Genomic DNA, 8,740 nt, shown 5'->3' on the forward strand with positions numbered 1-8,740 from the left:
GAATATATCACTATGTATCTATCAACAGGTAGAGAGGACATAGCAATGTTCTGCAGATCTCTAGAGAGGTCAGTGGTGTAATAATCTGCAGAATATATCACTATGTATTTGTCAGGAGGTAGAGGAGCAATGTTCTGCAGATCTCTAGAGAGGTTAGTGGTGTAATAATCTGCAGAATATATCACTATGTATCTGTCAGGAGGTAGAGAGAAGAGAGCAGTGTTCTGCAGATCTCCAGAGAGGTCAGTGGTGTAATGATCTGCAGAATATATCACTATGTATCTGTCAGGAGGTAGGGGAGCAATGTTCTTCAGATCTCTAGAGAGGTTAGTGGTGTAATAATCTGCAGAATATATCACTATGTATCTGTCAGGAGGTAGAGGAGCAATGTTCTGCAGATCTCCAGAGAGGTCAGTGGTGTAATAATCTGCAGAATACATCACTATGTATCTGTCAGGAGGTAGAGAGGACAGAGCAATGTTCTGCAGCTCTCCAGAGAGGTCAGTGGTGTAATAATCTGCAGAATACATCACTATGTGTGGTAACGCGGGCGCCGAGTCGCGGTGAGCGGGGCTCTCTGAGCTGAAGTTGGTTTTCGCTCCCTTTGGTCACGGTGGCGCTCTTTCTCTCTCCTGCTCCTCGGGCCGCAGAACCAGTGAAATAAGTGGTGCTTGTGGGATACACTGTTCTCTGTTCCCTGGGATGTTATGTGGTGTACCCCAAAATAAGGATGTTCCAAGAGACAGGGTTCAATAAACTTTCACAGTAGTTTTACTGGGCACAATATGCTTGGTGGTTACTATTGTTACAGAGGCAATGTCTTTAAGTAGTATAAACATATCACAGGGTATTGCAAATGGTGGTACCTGCTTCACCTCCCTGACTCTATCTGTAATTCCTCCAAGTGTGCTCTGAGTTCTGCTCCTCTTTCTAACCTATACTGTGCTGGAAGGTGCGCTGCTGACTGTCCCAATCCAGTTGCACTATCACAGAGGAATGGTGTCCCTTGGGGATTCTAGGCTGTGTGCAAGCTCCTTGCTTTGCTCTAGGCACACTCAGTAGTGTCCAAGCTCCTTGTCTGGCTTCTGTACCACATGCAACACACACTGACCTGCACTCCTTTCACTTCCACATGGCTGCTGCTGATCCTCTCACAGAATTCCTCTCAGTTCCACATGGCTGCTGCAGCATCTCACTGAATGCAACTTCAGACACTGACTTGTCTGCTCTCCTCTGCCTGCACGCTGCTGCACACTTCTCCTCACTTCTGCACTCCTCTGCTCCACACTGCTGCACTCCTCTGCTCCACACTGCTGCACTCCTCTGCTCCTCACTGCTGCACTCCTCTGCTCCACACTGCTGCACTCCTCTGCTCCACACTGCTGCACTCGGTGAAGTTCGTTCCTCTGTCCCAGCTAGCTACACCCCTCCCCTCTCTCTGGAGAATACATCTTAAGGTGAAACAGCCCATTTATGTTTCTGCTGAGTCATATAGGGAAGTGAATTCAGTACCAACCATGATTACAGAATAAAGCACATTAAAACCTGCATACTAAAGCAACAGTACAATGACAGTAAATAAACAGCAATTTTCCTGGGTATCACATACGTCCCCGGTAAAATCAGGGTCGTCCCCGACACTGTCTCTGCAACGAAAATGGGACAAAAATATGCAATATAACATATTCACATATCAAAGGTAAACTGTGCATCATAACGGCAAATGTCCATAGTGCATTCCTGAAAGGCAAAAATATTAAGGCAATACTGTAAAACTAGTGTCTCTCAATATATCCGGCAACAACGTCCATATGGCAAGACATCTTCTGCCACCATTTGCAAGGCGCATGGTACAGCCAACAATCCTTGCGCTGCACTTCAATAGACTCAATAGAGATGTGACGCAACGTGCGCAACTTGGGTTTCAAAATAAAGTCCAGGACAGTCTCTGGGTCTCAAAAATCAAATCAAGGCTGCATCAGCCAACTGGGGGGTCAAATGTAACTATAGGGCTCCATAGAAATAGTCTGTAGCATAGACATGTCTATTCAGTCACAGTATCGTTCAGGCATTTTACCTTTGGTGGCTCTCTCCGACCTTCTAGGAGGATCACAAGTAGTAGGGGGCTGAGAGTCAATTCGTTCACAGCAGCTCGGAACAACTTCTGGGTGGGACTCAATCGGCACACTTTGGCTAGGGACAACTTGTGGGACACCTAGTTGCATCCAAGGACCGAAAGGCCAGCCAAACAGGAACAAGTTACCTGCATTTTCCATGGGGGACTCCAGTCTTCCCTCAGAGGGTGTCTCATCTGGAATGGTTTCCTCTCTAGAATCCTTCAACAGGCAAAGTTTCAGCTGATTACGGTGTACCACCTTGGTACTCTCTACGTTTTCTTTTCCAATCTCGTAGATTTCTATTTCTGGATGAGGAATGGCTTTCACAGTGTACGGCCTTGGTTCCCAATAGTCATCTAGCTTGCTGGTTCTGTGGTTCTTCTTTAACCAGACTCGATCCCCAACTTTCAAAGGTTCGGCGTTGGCATTGCAATTATAGTCCTCCTCTTGTCTCTGACGTACGACTTTCATCCGGTTCTCAACCATTTCATTGGCTTCATTCAGGCGACGCTGATGGTCTGCTACCCAGTCTGTTCGTGGTAGTGGATTGATGGTATCGCTGACTTGAACTTCCATAGCTATATCAGACGGTAGTTTGCCTTGACGACCAAACATCAGGAAGTATGGAGTGTATCCGGTGGAACAATGGACTGTATTGTTGTACAAATAAGTTAGCTCTGGAATCAGAATGGGCCAATCCGCTCTTCGATGAGTAGGCACAGTTTTCAGCATTCCTATCAGTGTCTTGTTCATTCTTTCGCAGAGTCCATTGCATTGTGGATGGTACGCAGTTGTTCTTAACTTCTTACAGCCATAGAGGGTGCACAACTCTTGAAATAATTGTGACTCAAACGCAGACCCTTGGTCTGTCAAAATCTGTTTAGGATATCCATAAGGTAGAACAAAGGTTTTCCAGAAGACTTCAGCTGTGGTATTGGCTGTCAAATCCCTCACGGGCATTGCTACAACAAACTTTGTGTAATGGTCAATGATGGTCAGAGCATGGGTGAACCCAGTTCTGCTTGGCTCCAGCTTCACATGGTGCAACTAATTCCAGCGGCTTATGACTCACAATAGGATGTAGTGGCGCTTTCTGGCCAGATTGCTCTCGTCGGCTCACTGCACAAGAAGTACATTCTCGACAGCATTTTTCAATGTCCTCTCTCGTTCCAATCCAGAAGAACCGTCTTCTTATAATGGCTTCAGTCTTTTGACACCCAAAATGACCAGACTGGTCGTGGTAAGCTTCGAGGACTATGCTGGCGTCCTGCCGGGGCACCACAATCTGATTCACACGTTCATAAGTGATTGGATCTAGAGTGCGTCTGTATAGCTGACCCTTCCCTATGAATAGCCGTTTTCTCTGCCTTAACAGCTTGACCAACTCTGGATCGCCATTGATACGCTGACTCCTGCTGAGTTTTCTGCCAGATTCAAGAAGGGTTTTTAAACTTTCCAAGAGTCTGCTTTCTTTCTGGACCTGAGCCCAATGTACTTTCTCTGTTTGCAGATTAAGAGGCACTTGTTTAGATGGGGGTTGGGTTCCTCTCCTTGTTGTCATGGCATTTTGGTTGGCAAATTGTGCATAGAATGCAGGCATTTCCACCTCTTCCCAATTCTTCTCATCTCTGTCCACTTCTTCTACTGTAGGCAGCCGGGACAGTGCATCTGCATTCATATTCGATTTTCCTGTTCTGTATTTGATGGTGAATTTGAAGTTGGCTAGTCGGGATGCCCATCTTTGCTCCAAAGCTCCCAGCCGAGCTGTGTTTAAATGAGCCAGGGGGTTGTTGTCGGTAAAGACTACAAATGGAGTGGCAGTAAGGTATTACATAGTTACATAGTTACATAGTTAGTACGGCTGAAAAAAAGACACATGTCCATCAAGTTCAACCAAGGGAAGGGAAAAGGGAAGAAAAAATTTCTACACATAGGAGCTAATATTTTTTTGTTCTAGGAAATTATCGAACCCTTTTTTAAAGCCATCTACTGTCCCTGCTGTGACCAGCTCCTGCGGTAGGCTATTCCATAAATTCACAGTTCTCACTGTAAAGAAGCCTTGTCGCCTCTGCAGCTTGAACCTTTTTTTCTCCAGACGGAGGGAGTGCCCCCTTGTTTTTTGAGGGGGTTTTACAAGGAACAGGATTTCACCATATTTTTTGTATGTGCCATTAATATATTTATATAAGTTAATCATGTCCCCCCTTAGTCGTCTTTTTTCAAGGCTAAATAGGTTTAATTCTTTCAATCTTTCCTCATAACTTAAATTCTCCATGCCCCTTATTAGCTTCGTTGCTCTTCTTTGTATTTTTTCCAACTCCAGGGCATCCTTTCTATGAACTGGAGCCCAGAACTGAACTGCATATTCTAGATGAGGCCTCACTAATGCTTTGTAAAGTGGCATTATTACATCCCTGTCCCGCGAGTCCATGCCTCTTTTAATACACGACAATATCCTGCTGGCCTTTGAAGCAGCTGATTGACACTGCATGCTGTTATTGAGTTTATGATTTACAAGTACACCCAGATCCTTCTCAACAAGTGAATCCGCCAGTGTAGCGCCCCCTAGGACATATGATGCATGCAGGTTGTTGGTACCAAGATGCATAACTTTACATTTATCTACATTAAACTTCATTTGCCAAGTGGACGCCCAAACACTTAGTTTGTTTAAATCTGCCTGTAATTCATGAACATCTTCCATAGTCTGAACTATATTACATAGCTTGGTGTCATCTGCAAAAATAGAAATAGTGCTATTAATCCCTTCCTCTATATCATTAATAAATAAGTTGAATAATAGTGGTCCCAGCACTGAACCCTGGGGTACACCACTTATAACCGGTGACCATTCAGAGAAGGAATCATTGACCACAACTCTCTGGATACGGTCCTTGAGCCAATTCTCAATCCAATTACAAACTATATTTTCTAAACCTATAGTCCTTAATTTACCCATTAGGCGTCTATGGGGGACAGTGTCAAATGCCTTTGCAAAGTCCAAAAACACTAAATCCACAGCGGCCCCTCTGTCTAGACTTCTGCTCACCTCTTCATAAAAACAGATTAGGTTAGTTTGACAACTTCTGTCCTTAGTAAAACCGTGCTGGCTGTCACTTATAATGCTATTTATTGTCACATAATCCTGTATATAGTCCCTCAATAGCCCCTCAAACATTTTCCCCACGATGGATGTTAAGCTTACTGGTCTATAATTACCCGGGGAAGACCTAGAGCCCTTTTTGAAAATAGGCACCACATTTGCCCTGCGCCAGTCCCTTGGCACTATACCAGTCACTAGAGATTCTCTGAATATTATGAAAAGGGGGACAGAAATAACTGAACTAAGCTCTTTAAGAATTCTAGGGTGTAACCCATCTGGTCCCGGAGCCTTGTGCACATTTATTTTATTTAATTTAGCTTGGACCATCTCTACATTCATCCAATTCAGTATATCAACTGATATATTAACAGCACTGGCACCGGCTACATCAGCTGCTCTTTCTTCTGTTGTATATACAGAGCTAAAGAACCCATTTAGTAACTCTGCCTTCTCTTGATCCCCTGTGATCAACTCCCCATTACCATTATCTAGGGGTCCTACATGTTCAGACCTTGGCTTTTTTGCATTTATATGCTTGAAGAATTTTTTAGGATTTGTTTTACTATCCTTGGCCACCTGCCTTTCATTTTGTATTTTTGCTAATTTTATTACATTTTTACAGATTTTATTAAGCTCTTTATATTTTACAAAGGCTACAGCTGTACCCTCAGATTTGTATTTTTTAAATGCCCTTTTTTTGTCATGTATTGCCCCTTTCACAGAAGGTGTAAGCCATGTGGGGTTTAATTTGAGTCGTTTATACTTATTACCTGTAGGAATAAATTTTGCACTATAATAACTCAAAGTAGATTTGAAAATCTCCCATTTATCATTTGTTCCATTATTTGACATTAGTTCTTCCCAGTCTATATCCTGAATTGCAGCCCTCATCCTGGGGAAATTGGCTTTCTTAAAATTAAATGTTTTTGCCCTCCCAGCCTGCGTTTGTTTTTTACAGTATAGGTAAAATGTAACTATATTGTGATCACTGTTACCGAGGTTTTCACGAACATTGACATTCCCAACAAGATCTGCATTATTAGAAATGACCAGATCCAACAGAGCTTCACCTCTAGTCGGGTCTTCCACAAACTGGCCCATAAAATTTTCCTGCAACAGGTTGAGGAAATGTCTCCCCTTTGCAGTTGAAGCCGAACCATGACACCAATTAATATCCCGGAAATTAAAATCTCCCATTATCACTACAGTACCCGCCTGTGCAGCCCGCTCCATCTGTTTATATATCTGACCTTCCATCTCCTCAGTTATATTGGGGGGTCTATAGATTACACCAAAAGTAATTTTTTCAGTGTTTACCTCCCTTTCTAGTTCCACCCACAAGGTTTCAACCTCCTCACAGTCTTCACCCACTATTGTCTCTTTCACGCTCGCCTTCATATCATTTCTCACATAATGACATACACCACCACCTTTCCTATTTGTCCTGTCTTTCCGAAACAGTGTAAAACCCTGTAGATTTACAGCCCAGTCATGTGAAGAGTCCAGCCATGTTTCAGCAACACCAACTATATCTATATTTTCTTCCAGTATCAAGGCCTCCAGCTCCCCCATTTTGCTTGCTAGACTTCTGGCATTTGTGAACATACACTTTAACTTGCCTGTCAGTTTTTCACTTTTATTATCAGAAATGTGATTTGACATTAATCGGTCCTTTTTATTTACACTGATGTTTTGTAACGAAAGGATCTCCTTATCTTGTTGTCTAGTCCTCTCCCCACATTCTGTTTCTCCCCCCACCAATATAGTCTGACCCCTCTCTAACCTGGCTACCCCTTTTTTTTCTACATTGACCTCCCTACTCAGCCCTAGTTTAAATACTCCGCCACCCCAGCTAGAATTCTCTCCCCCAGCACAGCGGACCCCCTTCCATTTAGGTGCAAATCATCTGCAGAATACAGTTTGTACCCCAATGAAAAGTCAGCCCAGTGCTCTAGGAACCCAAATCCTTCTCCTCTACACCAAGACTTCAGCCATGCATTTAACTCCCTAAGCTCTTGCTGTCTTTCCTGTGATGCGCATGGCACAGGCAGTATTCCTGAGAATACAACCTTGGAGGTCCTTCCCTTCAGCTTGTAGCCTTCTTTAAAATTATTCTTAAGGCTCCTCCACCTACCATTTATTCTGTCGTTGGTACCGACATGGACCACGACAGCTGGATCATCACCAGCCCCTCCCAGCAATTTGTCCACCCGTTCCACCACATGCCGAACCCTGGCACCAGGGAGACAGCAAACCATTCGGTTGAGGCGGTCTTGGCGACAAATTATTCTATCCGTCTTCCTGATTATAGAATCCCCTACAACTATCAATTGTCTTGGCTTACCTGCATTACCATCCCGCCGACTACTAGCTGGGCTGTTCTCCCGGCTGTTAGGGAGATCAGTATCCACTAGGGCTGCCTTTTCTGAGACTGACACCCTCGCATCATCACCCAACCTGGCAATTTTGCTTGGAATGTCAGAAACCGGATCGGCCTTCCTTGTCTTTGACCCCTTTCTACTGCCCCTAACTACATTAACCCAGCTACTTACCTGATCCTGCTCACCCATGTCTTCACCCTCCAGTTCTAACCCACTAACTGCATGCTCTGTGAGCAGCAAGCTCCGCTCAAAATTGTCTATCTTCCTCAGTGTTGCATTTTGCTCCTCCAGATCTCTAATGCGAGCTTCCAGGTGAACAACATGCTCACATCTGCCACAGAGATATTCACCCTGGAACTCCGGCTCCAGTCGTGTATACATATGACAAACTGTGCACTGAAGAAAACCTCCAATCTTGCTATCCATTATCCAAGTTACACCAAAACAGCGAACAATTGTCAAAGAAAAAGAAGAGTACTTACTGGGGCTTCAACTCCTCTTTTCAACTCCGGTTTTAGAACTCCACTTAGTTCACAAGCCACTTAAACCACCAAGCTCAGAAAGAGCAAGCTCAAAATGAGGTCTGCTGACTAATTTATACCACCTGTGTCCAGTTAACCCCTTCCCCCTCGTCAGCTGCTCAGCTGGAACGAATCTGCAAGGGAAAAAAAAAATAAAAAAAATGTACAATTTTTTTTTTTAAATTGTGTGAGTTTTTGCTATCTTCTATTTGCTAGTCCCGGAACTTCTCAGTAATGGCCCACACGAGTGCAAGGAATTCCAACTTAAACAAGCTGTAGTTATCATCGTTTCTTTCTGTACTTCTAAGGGCTCGACTTCCATAAGCTATCACCCTTTCTTTCTCATCCTGTACTTGGGAAAGCACAGCACCCAATCCTTTCTTGCTGGCATCTGTGTACAAATGGAAAGGACGGCTGTAGTCTGGGTAAGCCAACAAGGGGGTTTCAATTAGCATCTGTTTGAGTTTATTAAAGGAGACCTCTTGAGCTTCAGACCAGAGTATAGGCACATTCTTCTGTAGCTTATGATTGGGTTGGCCTCGTAACAACTTCTGTAGGGGTGCTGCAATTTGGGCAAAGTACTTTATAAAGCGGCGGTAGTACCCCACAAATCCAAGG

The sequence above is a fragment of the Rhinoderma darwinii genome, unplaced genomic scaffold (genome assembly GCF_050947455.1).
Source record: "Rhinoderma darwinii isolate aRhiDar2 unplaced genomic scaffold, aRhiDar2.hap1 Scaffold_138, whole genome shotgun sequence".
Taxonomy (NCBI): domain Eukaryota; kingdom Metazoa; phylum Chordata; class Amphibia; order Anura; family Rhinodermatidae; genus Rhinoderma; species Rhinoderma darwinii.